The 16,498-nt window shown below is 39.6% G+C and overlaps 1 long non-coding RNA gene across 2 annotated transcripts in view; it reads right to left on the bottom strand.

The window, feature by feature from the left end:
* Positions 1-16,498, bottom strand: part of LOC147914788 (uncharacterized) — a 57,542-nt gene that overhangs the window by 13,994 nt on the left and 27,050 nt on the right. Inside the window, exons 1-2 of one of the 2 annotated variants that reach the window (XR_015554989.1) lie at positions 9,777-9,838; positions 7,097-7,412 (exon numbers count right to left, since the gene is read on the bottom strand). This is a non-coding gene — a long non-coding RNA (uncharacterized LOC147914788). Of the gene's footprint in view, positions 1-7,096; positions 7,413-9,776; positions 9,839-16,498 lie in introns of those variants that run through there. The other variant, XR_015554988.1, reaches the window with a different exon arrangement.

Genomic DNA, 16,498 nt, shown 5'->3' with positions numbered 1-16,498 from the left:
ACAGGCTAGGAGACAGCATTCCCTAGGGCCTTCAGAGGGAGTATGGCCCTACTGACACCTTGATTTTGGACTTCTGGCTGCCGCAACTGTGAGAGAATACATTTCTGTTGTTTTAAGTCACCTAGTTTGTGGTGTTTTGTTATGGAATCCCTAGGAAATGAATCCACTCCATCATCCACGTGGCCCCTTCAGGCCCCTGCTGCTACCATGCCTTGCTCAGTAGGGAATCATTCTGATTTCTTGTGGCTCTATGTAGATTTACAATATAGGGTGTCTCTGTCTCTCTTCTCCTTTCCTGCATTTTGTATCAGTATGAAGGTGTTATTTAAAAAATAATATCCTGCCACATAATTAATACCCTTTCCTGTAGTCCATGATTTACTTGACTATTTCTTGAGGAGAGAGATTATATCTTTTTGACTTCATGTCTATAATGCCTAACACCCAGTGTGTGTTTAATAAATGAGTCTGGTTGGCAATGTGTCTGAAGGAGAGAATAATGAGCAGAGGTTCTCAAACATCTGTGTGTCAACATCCTTTATAACACCAGACTTTCTGGGAACGTACTTAAAGGCATTAAAACATAAAAAGTTGTTTAAATAAGCAAATTGGGAAAACTGAGAAAAAAGTGTTCATTGTTATCATGCTATTCACTTGCTGCCATTCAACAACGTAAGACTGTTTATTACCCTGTTCATGTTTTCTTACTTTTTTATGAAGCAAAGTTATGACAATTTTAGTAATCACACGATGTGGGATCACAAATATACTCACAACTATAGTCAGATGTGCAAAGAAATGGTAAATTCTCAATTTTTCAGTAGTATTCTGATCTTCTTCATAAGCCCTCACCCACTGATAGCAGGGGAAGAAAACCCCAGCTGTCTTTTAGTCTAGTGTTTCAATAGTCTTTTTATGTAATTTGGCCTCTGTGTAGATGACTCAGATAAAATGCTCAGTCTTTTGGAATTCCATCTCCATGCCCATTATATTATTTTCCTGCGGCTTCTATAACAACATACCACAAACTGGTTGGCTTAAAACACAGAAATTTATTGTCTCACAGTTTTGGAGGCCAGAAGTCCAAAATCAAGGTGTCGATAGGGCCATGCTTCACTTGAAACTTTTAGGGGCCTCCTTCCTTGCCTATTCCCAGCTTCTGGTAGTAAGCTAGCAATCTTTGGTGTTCCTCGGTTTGCAGATGCATAACTCTAGTCTGCCTTCATCATCACGTGGTGCTCCCCCTGTGTCTCTGTCTTCACATGGCCATCTTTTTATAAGGACCCCAGTCATATTGGATTAGGAGCCCACCCTCCTCCAGTATGACCTCATTTTAACTAATTACATCTGCGATGACCTTATTTCCAAATAAGGTCACATTCTGAGGTACTAGGGGTTAGGAATTCAACATATCTTTTCTGGGGGGACACAATTCAAACCATAATAACCATTTTTTCTTTAAGATGGTGCTGAGGTGCATGAAGGAGAGTAATTGCTTACCTGACTTTGGGTCACTGTTTTGTACCGTGCTGGTATCTGCTGAGGGATGGTTGTTCTGAGTTGCCTCTGGGACTGAGTGCTAAAGTACAACTTTTCCTATTCTTGTTCTAATAGTGTCCACTGCTGAAGTGTGATACTGGTGTAACCCATGATCCATTCTCTTCTGCTTAGTTCAGACTCAACTAATTTCCTAATTTTCCTTTGGGAGCATGTGGGAAATTTTTGGTCCAATTTCTCAATCTCGTCTCCATCATCAGGAACTGAGGTGGTCAGGAGAGCTGAATTCTGGCTTTCCTTTTGCCTAACCATGACAAGCCATCCAGATTACGTTACTGTAGCCAATTGTAGATAAGGGATAATGCATGAAGCAGCCTTTTCCCAGAGTCACAAGTAGGAAGTAGAGTAAAACCTCTCTGTTCTTAGGCTCTGACATACCTAACTGTAGGTTTCTGCTGCTTTCTCTACACTCAACCTCTCTACTTCCACAAGGTCGTGAGAAAGGTCTGGGTAAGGGAAGAAAATACTAAAGGGCTCTGATATCTGCCTTCCTTTTCTACCTCTGCCTTCCACATTCTTTCCATTATCCGATGGGCTGAAAGGGGTGGACCTTTCTTCCTATGTATCAAATGGCCCTTTTACCTTAGGGCAATAAGCTTTGTTGCCAGATCATCACGGAAAAGGGAGTATGCCCTTTTCAGTTTGGAAAGAACCCTATGACTTGAGTCATCTAGACATAGGTTTAATATGGGAGCTGTAAGACATTTTTGCATTGGGAATAACCAAAGATAACCAAATAGATTGGTTTACTAACACAAAAAATATTATTTTATGTGTTACTAACTTGAATTACAGTGTCTAAATTAAGAGAATAGGCTTTGGAGTGAGACTTCCTGGGTTCAAATCCTAGCTCTACCACTTACTGTTTGAAATTGGCAAAGTTACTTAATCTTTATGAGTCTGTGTTTCCTGGTCTTGAAAATAGGAATAATAACAATACCTCCCTTGAGGATTATTGGGAAGATTAAAAGAAGTAATAAAGTGTTCCAAGAGCACTTGATACATAGTGATTGCTCAGTAAATGCTGGCTGATATTACTAGTAGCATTTCTTTGGCATTACCTACTCCTACTTGGCTATTATGTTATACCTTTTGTTTTTTAACTCCCAGCAAATTGTAGTCCTCCCTCTGGCATTTTGTCTGATAAGACACTACCAGTCACACAACAGTATATATATCCTCAGTTTTAACACAGACACATTTCACACTTGGATCACAAATTGCTGATATGTCCATGGAGAGTTTGTGGTGGAGGACTGATTAAGAACCACGGATCCAGGGTTGAATAACTCCATGCCCAAGCAGAGCCCTGAACTTTCTAAGCTAAAGAGGAAAGGTTGACCTCTTAAATGCTAAAACAGATGTGACATCATTTACTTAAAAATTTTTTTTTGTTTTATTTTCAAGGAGTGCTTTTCTTTGTATTCTGAAAATATAGGAAAGATGACATTGTAGGATACTTTTCATCTTTCTGTGTGATGCATGTATCAATTTCAAATAAATATGATGGAAAACTTTATGAAACCAACCTGATCCTTTCTGGTGGAAAGAGGATACTTTGATGTCTGATTTTTAATTTATACTGCTTTATGGAAAACTCCCTGATGATTTATTGATCTTGAGAATAAGAGTTCAACTGAGAGAGAAAGTTCTATAAGGACAGGAGACTGCCATTCCAAATTTATATTTAACTTATTACTTTTGACAAAGGACTTTGCATTATTAGTGCTGTTACATGGGACTCTACCTAGCAAATGCTCTTGTAGCATATTTTGAAGAGTAATAGAACTTAATTCTATTGAGAGTTCTTCATCTACCTTTGTACTATTAAATGCTTATTGATATATATAAGACTACCAGTTTTCTTTCTGGAATTATAAGGTTTGAAAATTATTGAAGTGAGAATTAACGAGGTTCTGCTCTATTTAACCCATATTTTCCATCCTACAGCTTAAAAGCCATTAGTTCTTGCTCTGCCTTCTTGACTAATAAGAATAATTGATTCCTGTCTTCTTTTTACATTATCCATTTATGTACTTTTGTTCATTAAGCTTTCCCTTTTAAAGTGATGTTTTCAAGAAGTGCCATATAGATGATCTGTGACTAGAGGTTCCTGGTTATACTAATATGAAAGGGCGAGTAACCTTATTTCTGGGTCATTAAATCCATTGGTGGAATTGGAATTAGACAAACAGATCTTTTCTGTCTCTAACTTTAGTGTATCTATCAGATTGGAATAAAATGCTTTGCTTAATGCTTTTCATCTCCCTACTTACCCACTAATTACTTGAGTCTGTTCTTTATAGAATTTTAGAGCAGGAAGTATCATTTGAAACCATATAGCTCAATTTCATCATTTTACGGATAGCCCGGAATGGTTAAGTTCTTTCCAGCCCCAGGTTTTCTCACATGCCTGAAACATCTTCTTAACCTTCAGGTCTTAGCTGAAAGCTTGAATGTCACCACTTTAAAGAGATCTTCTCTGACTCTCCTATCTGGGATGGCTCTTTGTCTTTCCCCTATCTCTGTACCTTCTTGATTTTCTTCCAAGTACTTAACTTATGAGTCATGATATGTTGTGTACTTACTTATTCATTTTCTGCATTTTCTGCTATACCGTAAGATTCGTGAAGGCTAGGTTGGTGATGGAACTAGCAATCACCAGTGCCCAGCAAGGAGTCTGATGCTGTGCAGGCACTTGAGCTTGGACCAGAACTTTATCTTCTCTCTTTTCCTCTTTAGTTACATACACACACCTCTGATATAAACCAGCAACATTGTTTGCCTAAAGCTCTTGGTCATGTGACTGCCATTAGGCTTTTGCAAATAATGTTGCATAATCGGTCCACATAGGAGTTCTTATGTTAGTGTTATGTGCAAGGGACTAATACAGTTATGCAGAAATCATTGGTTGTAGCATCTAGGAAGAGGAGTGGTCACGATTTTGCTTCCAAAAGGGAATGTAGATTCTGAAAACAGAAAATGCATGGTAAGCTAAAGAACTGACTTTCAAAACAGTATGTAGACATGCTCATGTAGTAAGCTGAAGCCAGTTATTTTGGAAATTGGTACAATAAGAAAATGTGCTGAGCCATTGTTTGCAATTGTAGTGCAACTTAGGATCACCTGTAGAGTTTTTGAAAACCACTGATGCTCTGACTGTATTCCTGGATCCACTGGATTAGAAACTCCAGTGGTGGGTCCTACGAGTGTATATGTTTAAAAATCGCCACTTGTCATTCTGTTGTATACCAGAGTTTAGGACAAAATGGAGGATGCATTTTGGTTCTGGGAAACCCAATTTGTGTTCAGTGTGTTGAGTATGTCCTTTTGAAAATCAATAAGCCGGTAACTACAGTGAATGCAAGATTATGCATGACATTTAAGTTTCTCAATTGAAGATATTTTGTAGATAATCATTGATAGTGTCACTTAGGCTGCAGTCTATATGATTGGTTATAGAACAGTTCTGAAATGATTCTGACTTGTTTTAAATGTGGTCCAACTACATGGTAATTTTGTTGCAGCAATTATTTTTCCTGGAAATATGCCAATTGTGCCTTCATGTAGATTTGTCACCTCTCTCTGCCCACTCACCATATGGACTCTTTCTCCTGTTTTAAGTCAGGGTTCAGGGCTTGTCTCCTTCAGAAAGCTTTCCATAAACAGCTCTGTCTGTTCTCCTTAAGCATACGGTTTGACAAAGTGATCCTGATCCACCTTTGTAAATCGCTGTGTCTAATGCACATACTTCTCTGAGCTGCATATTAGTCACAATGCCCACCTTAATAGCTGTTCAGCAACTCTTTAATATGGGTTACAAGGACCCAAAGACATATGGCCCCAGCTGATGAATGTCCAGTAAATATTTGTTGACTAAATGAGTAGCCATGTCTGCTCATTCCAGGCAAGCATTTTTACAAGGGCAAGTAGAAAGAAAAAGTGGAGGGAGGTTGTTGGCAGTTTGTTCCTGTGAAATAAAAATGAAATAGAGTTTTCTTTTTTATTGTGGCTGATTTCCTTTCACAGGATTCTTCACCAACTGGCTAGTGTCCAACTTTGTCAGAGCTGAAACATCAGACAGCTAGAAAAGAGGTTCTCAGTTGATAAATATTTGATTTACAAGGTATTGAGAGGTTTAAAGAAATGGAAGAGAGTTAGCCTAATCGGAGTTGTGTGTAATATAGTGAGGAAGATCACCAACAACCAGGTCTGTTTTTCTTTCCAGTGGCCAGTGGGTACCTAACTTTATCAGGCTTGCTGCACTACAGATTATTCTGGACTGAGCTGACAACTAAGCAAAACGAGTAGGTCTGGGATGCTCCTGATTCCACAACAGAAATACAGCTGAAGGGAATATTCTTAGATTTTCTTTTCTTCTCGTCTATAACCTGTGATAAATATTGTATGTCTCAGCAGCATAGGGAAAAAATGATTGATCCTTTCTCAGTGATATAGATATGTGGCTGTATACGTTATATGCAGAATGAATGATTGAGAGAGAATGGGGGAGGGGGCAAAGAGAGAAATGCAAGCCACGATGTGGAGAATTGCCAATAGCAATCTATCAAAGGAATGTCAGGAGTCCTAGAATAGATGGTGAATTTTATCTCTAATTTAATCATTTATTGGCTTTCTGTTGTCAAAGTCTTGCTTTCTTTTGAAATTTTGTTTCTCACCCCCCTGCAAAGTTTCAAAGAAATAGGAACCATTTGAAAAAAAAATAATACACTGACTGAATCAAATGCTTAAGAAGATAATGTGCTGCCTTTTATATATGCTGTGAATCTTATGTACAAAGATCATACTACCGATCTGGCACTGCGTTTAAAGAGCATTGCACTTTAATTGTTTTATTTTTTTCTATTGAAATAGTGCAGACTATTCATTCTCAATGGGGATGATATTGCCCCCAAGGGAGCAAAAACTGGTTTGGGGTGGGGGTAGGGGGCAAAAAATTATTGCGTATCATTATAGTTTATGACCCCCCAAAGGCTATAGTACATAAATAAATATACAGTATCTGTCTTTTATTTTAGTCTGGCCTTATAATAGGCAGCTTTAACTATTGAAATTTTTTTTTTGCAGAACGTATTATTCTGGAGGATATTTAACCAGGTAATTTTACAAGGACTGTGCTTTGTTTGAAACTTGGTTTAAAGACTAACAGCTGAACAAAAAAAGTTGTGTAGGCTTGCAGGTGTAAATTCAAATTCTTCATAGATTACTTAGCTATGTTAGTCTCCTCAAACTGTTGGAGAGAGGAATATGGGTGGAGGATGTTTATCACAATTTTGGAAAAATGTGCTTTCTGTTGATTATGAATACTATATAACTCTTGAAAGGTTAGTAGCTAATATACTTGAGTCTGTTTTTCCAAGCAGTGGAGATGGGTTTATGAGTTTTCACCAGGACATTTATGTTTTCTTGCCCCCCATCACCCCATAGTATGAACATAATTCAGTACTTCGTTGTAACTCTCAGAGTTGTCTACACTGAGCCTCCAGAAATTCATCAATTACTGTTAAGATTTTCCTACCTGGCAGTGGTTCCCACAGCGGTTTCCACTTGTGAGTCTCTGCTCCGGGGGCCATGACTCCTTCCATTCATCTATCTGTCTCTCCAATCTTGGGCAGTGGTTTGCCCTGTGTCCTCCCCTCTCTATGGGATCCAAGAAGAGTTGTTGATTTTTCAGTTTGTTCAGCTGTTTAGTTTTTGTAACGATGGAGTGCCACTTCCAAGCTCCTTACGTGCGGAACCAGAAACCGGAAGTCAGTGCTTCATTAGAAAAGAGTCTTCTTTTATTCACAATTGTTATATGTCTTTATTTTGTCTTCCCATCTAAATTGTATACTCTGAAAGAGAAGAGATCATGTAGAGTCATAAAGCATTAGAGGAAGAGAAAGGGAATTGCACCAAGCCAAATTCTCTTGTTCATTCATTCGTATATTCATCATTCAACAAATATTTTTTGTGCGTGTGTCACATGGCAGGCACTGTGCTAGAACTTTGGGAGGTACAAATATAAATGTCATCAATTAATCACATTTTTGGATAGCTTAAGTCCTGTAACAGGAACAATACATTTCCCATCTCTTACCATTGCCTCAAAAAAACCCGCCAATTTTTAATGGCTACATTTTATATAAATATATCATGATTTATTTGATTACTCTCTGATCGTTGGACTTTTTAATTCCTTATTATAAACAATACTGCAAGGAACATCCTTACATGTAAAACTTAATTCATAAATCGTTATTTCTAGCATAAATTTCTACAAGTGGGATTACTTGGCTCAAAAGTATGAATTCTTTAAAAATCTTGACTTTAATTCTCTTTTTATATTGCTGTCCATGTCCAGCAAATTTTTACCAATTTGCACTCCTGGTAGTTATGTGTGAATATGGCTATCTCACTGTACCCTCACTGGCAGCGAGTATTATTATTGGGGAAATCTTAGTTAACATAAAACATTAAAGAAAGTACGCTGAAAGCCAAAACTGATTGTAGCAGTTTCTGCTTTTTAAAAGAGGTGGCATATTTCAAAATACTGAGAAAACAAATATCTAAACCATTCTGTTCTTTTCAGAGAATCTTGTGAAGTTGACAGAAGGTTGAGGCAGGAAATTTCAAAGTCTCTGTTAGTTCAGTTTTTCTGTGCTGAAGGTGGTACACAGAATAGAGATTTATAATTTAGGGGAAAATATCAGTGACTCAGGATGCCTTGAGCCAAGTAGGGGGTGAAAAACTGCAGGAAAAAAATGAGGGAAGTTGAGTTTTGATGTAGGTAGGAGATTCAGGACAGGGGTAGGGGTGGGGTTGAGTCTGAGGAGAGAGATTCTGAAAATAGAGGGGGGGCAGGGCAGTCTTTAAAAGAAGTAGGGCTTAGAAAAATAGTGACTCCCAACCTTTCTGTCACCATAAACCTTTGGTAAATCTGTTCTTTATATGAAAATTAAGGAAAGGGGATATGGTCCATGTCTGTGGCACGTTGTTTGCCAAAAGGACAGTGTTACGAACTGGCAAGATGACTCACCCATGCGCTGAACTTGTGGAGCCAAAGTGGAATAAGATTTATAAAGAATTATAAGTGATTCTGAAGAATTTCAAAGGCATTAGGAAGGATTTAGGCTTTCCCCTGTGAAGACTAAATTGGGTTATATATCATTGATGCTTAAAGTTGGATTTTTTTTATTAGTTATGAGACTGAACATTTTTTCAGACGGTTTTTAATTTTCTTTTGGCTGTTCAATTTTGCTTTTCTGAATTGTCTACTCAGATCCTATGCCATGGCATTCACAACTTACATGAAAATATTGTAACTGGGCTATATGGAGCTAGGACAAAACAAACTTCTCTCATGTCAAGACCAGAATAGGGTTTATAGTGATAAATAATATTGGCCAATAATACTACTGTAGTTAGTCTTCCTTGAGGATGAGGGCTAATGAATGCCTGTATCATTGTGGGTTTCCAACAATTATTTGTTGAATGTGTAAGGCTACTTTGATTCTGCTGAATGCCTCTTGCTAGGGGAAGGCTAGAAATATCACTTGTATTTCAGTAGCAGCAAGAAATTCCTTCTCTATCAACTTCCCCCAGAAGCATTCTCTCTTAATTTCAAATGGGTCATGAGGGTTCAGAGATAAGATGAACGTTTTCTCACTAGGCTGAGCTATAACATGCATTTTTCTGGAGAGCAGGTGTGTAGGAAGAAGCACTGCCAGTACGTTAGGACCATGCTTGGGACAGTGTCTAAGGGCATACAAAGGTTTGGACAGCCTGTATTATGGAGACCTTCAAACTCTACCTACACAGAAACACCCGATTTTGGAGCTCAATGCCAAACTTGTTGGTCTCTTCTTTCCATGCTAATGAGGTGTTCAATTTTCAGTGCAGTACACTTCACAAAACAAGAAATCCAAAGGTGACTTTGTTTTGCTTCCGATTTGAACACTATCAGGATATCCATGAAAAAAAAAGTCAATCTCAAAAGGGCTTATCATCATAATAGCAATATTTTAAAAGTGATAAACCTGAAAAGCAGGATGGGCTGTTGTTTATTTTCCTGCTGTGATAGATAGTGTCTCTCAGGACCTTCCTTTGGGAATCCTTGTCAGAGGATGAAAAGAACAAGGTTTATACAGGCAGTGTCAGCTCCTGTTCCCTTCAAAAAAAACAAAAACAAAAACAAATAAACCAAATAAAAAAGTTACCTCTTCCAGTAGTTTGCCATGTGGGTATAGTAAAATTTCAATTGACCTGCTATTAAATGATCTGTGTAAAAAGAGAACAGATTTATTTTAAAAGCCTATTTAATCAACACATTTTGTTAATTTTCTGCCTAAATGGGAGGAGGCTGAATGAGGATAATAATGAGATCAAAATCCCTTTGGCCCCAGATCACTGATAAATTGATTATGACACTAATCAAACCCCCAAGCTGGAGAGCAGGAAACCTGGGGACAAGTTTATTAGGTTTACTTAAATAAACCTAGGTCTTGGAATTGTGGTGGCATTGCTCATAGCTATAACTTATTCTAAGGAGCAGAATAGAGCTGGACAGCCTGATTCAAATTATCTTGCAGTCTCTAAGGAAATCCTGATTTTGTACTCCCTGGGATTGTGAGAACAGGACAAATCTCACCTTCACTAGATGGGGGCAGATTTAAAAGTGCCAGTTGTACTTGAAAACGGTAAAATGGACTTCCTCCATCAACTTAACCCTAAAGAAACTGAGAACCAGATTTAGAGTTCATGGGCAACCCTGATACAGTTGGGGCTATGGGAATGATACAGGGGTTTTGTCTCTCCAAGATCATCTGCAGATTGTGGTCTGGAATTTTATTCCTACGGGTATCTTAACTCTGACCATCTTCTCTGTATTAGACTCTTTGATTTACAAATGACAGAAAACCCAATTCAAATTGGCTTAAACAGAAAAAAAAAAAAAAAAAGAGTTTATTGGCTTGGGAACTGCAAAATACCAGGCTGGAACTAACTTCAGCTATGCCTTGATCCAGAGGCTGAAATGATGCACCCAGGACCAATTCTCCCGTCATCTCTTCATTCCATCTTCTTTATTGGCTTCATTCACAGTTCTGTTTGGAAGCAAGTGGGAAACTTGTAGCTCCAGCCCAGCATTCTCCAAGGTTCTTGTCTCTTGGAGAAATATAACTCCATTCACTAGATAGTTTAGGCACAAGTCTTGGGGCTAACTCTCATCAGCCCAGCTAGGATCATAGGCTCACCCCCAAATGAATCTCTGTGGCCAGGAGGATGCAATTTTCTTCTTGTCCGGTCTGTCACATGCTCAGCCCTGGGGTTGAGGGATAGTCAACTACACCAGAATTTCATAGCAGGAGGATAGAGAAAGAAGATTAAGCAAAGGAAATAGGGGATTTGCTGATACCACAAAGGGGCAGTGGATGCTCCATGGCCAAGAGAATACGAAGTCCAGTACACAGTTCTGCAGGCTCACTGAACAGATCATGAAGCCCAGCTCCCTCCAAAGCCTAAAGAGGTAGATTTAATAGGAATAGGAATTAGCAAACTGAGTTTTTCATTGAAAGACCTAGTGCCCTGTGCCTCATGGGAGCAATTGGAAGACAATCACCTTTTCTTGCCAGCCCCTTGGAAAACAAAACCTTTACCTCTGAGAAATGGGCTGCTGACATGGAAAGAAATAAAGATATGAAGCTCTATCATTTCTTGTAGTACACTTTCCTTTTTTATTTTGTAGCCAGCATGAAAGTTGAGGGCCTGGTATCAGCTTAGTGGGATGTTGTTCATGCGGAGAGTTATCCAGGTTTCAGAGTCAGAGTTGGATCTAAGATAAATGTGATGCAACCATAAAGATATTTTCAGACACAAGGAACACCATTAATCTGGCATCAATATCAGTAAACAGTTGGAGTTTCTTAAGACTTTTTCTTGGTCTTCTTTCTGTGACACACTTTCTCTGAGGGAGATCATCTACTTCTAGGACTTCAAACACAGTCGTATGGGGGTAGATGCTCCCCACGTCTTTCTCCAGATGAGATTAATTTCCTAGACTCAAACTAATTCAGTTCTTACCAGCGTCTCAAACCCGTCATGCTTAATATTGAACTCATTATCTCTAGTCCTGTTCCACTTACTGTACTCTCTATCTTGGTTTACCATATCATCGTCATCATCAACCCAATCATCCAAGCCTTAAGCCCCCCACCTCCTGTTGGCTTACTTGTATCTCTCAAACCATCTTTTATAGGGTTCCCACTTGAATATTCATTTGTTCATTCAGACAACATTTCCGGTGCCTAAATTTCAAACCTACTACGTGCCAGATCTGTTTTAAGGCTGGAGTTACACAAGTGAACAAAACAGAGGTCTCTCTCTTATAAAGACTATATTTTAGTGGGAAGAGAGAAACAATAGATGAAGAAATGCAAACAAAACAGGTAAGGAGTAGAGGGAGAGCTGGGAGTGGGGAATTGCTGTTTTCTGTAGGGTAGTCGTGAAAGCTTTCTTTAATAAAATATCATTTGACCAAAGAGTTTAAGGAAGTGAAGGAGCCAGCAATGTGGATATTGGGGTAAAATGAGATTAAGTCTATGGAATACAAGAAGGTATAGAGGTGAGGGTATAAGCAAAGAATAGCAAGGAGTCTCTTGTAGCTGAAGTGCAGGGATCAAGAGGCATAATGGTAGATGATGAGGTCACAGGTGTAATGGGGGTTTGGTGGGATTGGATTAGGGGAGGGCATTGTAAGGTTTTGGCTTTTATGAAGTGAGATGAGAAGCCATCGGAGGGTTTCCAGCCAAAGAATAAGTTAATCTGACTGACATCTTAAAAAGTATAGTCTGAAAAGTCTGTGGAAAACAGACTATAGTTTTAGGGTTGTTATGAACTGAATTGTAGCTCCTAAATTCACATGTTGAAGCCTTAACTCCCAATGTGACTGTCTTTGGAGATAGGCCTTTAAGGAGGTAATAAGGTTAAATGAGGTCATAAGAGTGGGATGCTAAGGACTGGTGTCCTTATGAGAAGATGAAGAGACACCAGAGACCTCTCTCTCTCTCTGTACGGGCACAGAGGAAAGGCTATATGAGGACACAGCAAAAAGGTAGCCATCCACAAGCCAGGAAGAGAGGCTTCACCAGAAACCAGCCCTAATACCACCTTAATCTTGGACTTCTAACCTTCAGAACTGTGAGAAAATAAATTTCTGTGATTTAAATCACCCAGTGTGTGATATTTTGTTATGGCAGCCTGAGCAGACTGATGTCGGGTAATATCTGCTACTATAACAAAGGGAAGAAGTGGTGGACTATGTCACATGTTGTTGATAGTTTGATGAAGTTGAAACTGACAATGACCAGCAATGTAGAGACCACTGGTGAGCTTGATAGAGCTGTTTCATTGGACTGGAGTGAGTTGAGAGAGAATGAGAGAAGAGGAAGTAAATACTAAACGTGGACAAATTTTAGAGGAGTTGGAATATAAAGGGGAGGAGTGAAATGGAGTAGTAACTTAAAGGAGACTTATGGGAATGTGAGGGGGGTCTTTTAAAATGAGAAATATTAAAACAGGTTTTATGTTGATAGGAATGATCCAGCAGAGAAAGAAAAATATTGTCATCGCAAGAGGGAGAGAGAATGGTTGGAGTGGCCTTAGGAGATGAGATCTAGTGTTCAAGTGCAGATCTTGGTCTTAAATATGAACACAGTTCATCCATTGTAACAAGGGAAGGTAGGATAAATGGTGTAGATGCAAGGAAGTAGAGGAATGTGACCGTAGAAGTGTGTGGACATTCTCTTTTGATGGTTTCTGCTTTATCAATGTTATTGGAAGCAGGATCATTGGCTAAGAGTGAGGACCAGCAGAAAGGTACTGGAGGGTTGAGGAGAGATGGGAAGATGTGAAACAGTCATCTAGAAGATGAGGGGAGTGAATGCAGTCAGCAAATGTAGAACTGTCGCTTGATATCCATGATTGTGGATTTAGAGTGAGACAGAAGAATAAAGTGTTTTTCTTCAGCCGTGTTCAGATCTGAGGTTCTAGGTGCAGAGTAGACAGAGTTGGTTTAACCAGCACTGGGGTTTAGCCAGGTCTGTCAGTCAGGGTTCAGTCAAAGAACAGAAACCATGCCAGGAACTAGAACAGGGAAAATTCCATATAAACAACAATACGTAGAAGAATGATGGCTAGCTACCAAAAGGGGGTAGAAGAGAACTCTAAGGTGCATAGAGGTAGCAACTGCAGAGGGTGGCTTCCAGTTCTCCGGCTGAAGGAAAAGTTATAGGAGGGCCACACATGACTGAGATTCAGATCTCCGAGGATAGCGCATGGCCGCTGTGGGTGGTGTACGCCGGAGATGCTTGCTGGTGAACTGTGCCACTGTGATGAACCCTGCTGGGACGCCTACATGCCAGTCCCCATGCCTACATGGGGTAAACATAACACCAGAAGAAGAGTGAAGTGACTTCTTCCTCCTCCCGCCTTGCAGTCTCGCTCCAGCGCCCTCCAGGATTTGTAGAGCCTATCCTGGAGCGGCAGGCAAAGAAGAAATATCTGCAGACTCCAGCTCCAATATCACAAAGCAGGGTAAAGAAGGGGGAGTTTGGAGCTGAAAGGTAATAACAGTAATTGGCACAAGCAGGTGAGAGCAAGGTAGAGGGAGAGGGAGCAAGAAAGTGGAGGCTGAATGGCAGAGAGGGATTATAATAATGAATCAAGGAGTCTTATCTGGAAAAGGGGAGAGGAGAGCAAAAAGGAGGTGAGGGGCAGCAAAAAGAAGTGGGATTCAGGGCCACCATATACTGTAGTCCAAGTGAATGACACTCTCCAGAGGTGTGCAGGGCATGACCTGTGCTGTTGTTTGCCAGGGCCCTGGAATGCACCACAGGCCCCAGCGGGACCAAAGAAAGCCTGGAGGAAGTTTCTAGATGTGAGCAAGTCTGATCTTGCTATGCCACTTTTCAAAATCATCCTAAAGCTCTACTAGATTGATCCTGTTGAGAAAGTAAGCAGATAAACCAATTCCTACTAAGGTATTTCCATTTAGTGTAAAGACCATGGAGGAGGCAAATTTCCACCTAAACTATTATTATTCAACGTTGCAAAACTCAGGCATTTTTCAGTGCTTTTCTACTGTATTTTCTAGGCTATGAAAGATAAAACCAGGAGATTTAGTTCCAGTAATTGTATACTAAAGAATGAATGTATTAAATATCTTTTCCAAAGTTCATGAAGATTCTCATATTCCCCTTCTCCTTCACTGCCTCTGTTTTCCAACCCCACCCTCTCGAGGATCATTGACCTAAACATATAAATGTCTAATAGGGGAATTTCAGGTATCTGCGAGAGGCCACAAAGGAAGAAATCTCAGGCGCGAAGCATTTTACCTCACTAAAATCATGCTAGTAAGTGACAGCCAACTCTGCCTGCCAGTAATTATAGCCTGTCAGAGTTCACAGGCACTTGCATTTCACAAGGATGTGTGAATTGCACGTCTTCCATTTCTTAGTAGGGGCCGGCCCTACGGCAACATTTTTACAAAATGACAGTTTCCAGGAGGGTATAGGATCTTATTTAAGTAAAAGAATAAATAATAATAATAATAGTTATTCTTCACCATAGGACTATCAGTGAGGCTGTAATTAATGAATTCGCAGAGTCGAGAATGCTCCTAAAGGCACTAGCTTAAGTTTGGTTTGGAGCTGTTTGTTTACACATCATTAGGAGACCCTGGACCCATTTAGGGCGACAGGTAGTGTGGTCTTAATTCCTTTATCTGATTTTTTTTTTTTTTTAAGTTACTCCTCCAGATCTCTCCAAGGTAAGCTGCCTCTTTTTAATCGACCTGTGCAATATAAAATTAAGAGCCAATTATGCCACCGTCCAATAGAGGAGGGCTTTTAAAGGATAACGGGAGAGTGATGTATCGGGTTTCCTAATCACCACACCTAATTGAAAAAAGGAGTAAAGAATTTTTTATGAGTATCTGAACTATAATTTAGTACAAATAATCAACTGTGAACTCTCTGTTATTTTAGCAGTGTTGTCTTCGGAGTCAACCACACTTTTCCCAGGAGGAAATGGATGACTGTTTGTGGTAAATCAAATGTGTATGAAAGAAAGGGCAGAGAACAAAGTAGGAAATCAGGGAGATAAGACTCCAAGAAAGTAGCTGCAAAAATTCCTGAGTCAGGAAGAGGTGGGAGGACTTTTGGAGGCTAAATGGAGAAGAATTAAATAAAAGAAAAACCCACATAAATATGAAATGGGAGGATGAGGCAGGTGGAGAATCGGGATTAAGAAGGAGGTACAAGGACCATATCTCTAAACTTCTGGGGCACGTTCAACCAAGTGCAATCAGTTTCCAACCTGGACTTCATTAGAAAACTCTTCACTCAATTTGTGGAGACAAATTCAACTTCTCATGTATTTTTCTTTAATTTTTTTTTTTTGCTGGGAAAGATTCGCTGTAAGCTAACAACTGTTGCCAATATTCCTCTCTCTCTCTCTCTCTTTTTCCTCTCCAAAGCCCTAGTACATAGTTGTATATTCTAGTTGTAGGTCCTTCTCGTTCTTCTATGTGAGTCACTGCCACAGCATGGCTACTGACAGACGAGTGGTGTGGTTCCGCACCCAGGAACTGAACCCGGGCTGCTGAAGTGAAACATGCTGAACTTTAACTACTAGGCCATCAGGGTGGCTCAGTTTCTCCTTTTTTTAAGCATAGTAGTTGGTTACTGGATGAGCAAGGTACACCCAGTGTAGGCTTCCTCACTGTGGTGGGAGCCAAGATTCTAGAAGGAAGGCTGTTCACTAGGGGTGAATGCAGAAAGTGGAAAAGTGTTCTTGCCCTTCTGAGGTCAGGGGATTCAATCATTTTTCTTTAATTTCACATTTCTTTGGCATTTCCTAGGTTCTAGGCAAAAATACTTTTTCA

Source organism: Ceratotherium simum, chromosome 17 (assembly GCF_057802395.1).
Source record: "Ceratotherium simum simum isolate JZ-2026a chromosome 17, ASM5780239v1, whole genome shotgun sequence".
Classification (NCBI taxonomy): Eukaryota; Metazoa; Chordata; class Mammalia; order Perissodactyla; family Rhinocerotidae; genus Ceratotherium; species Ceratotherium simum.
This window is presented reverse-complemented; position numbering and strand designations above follow the sequence as displayed.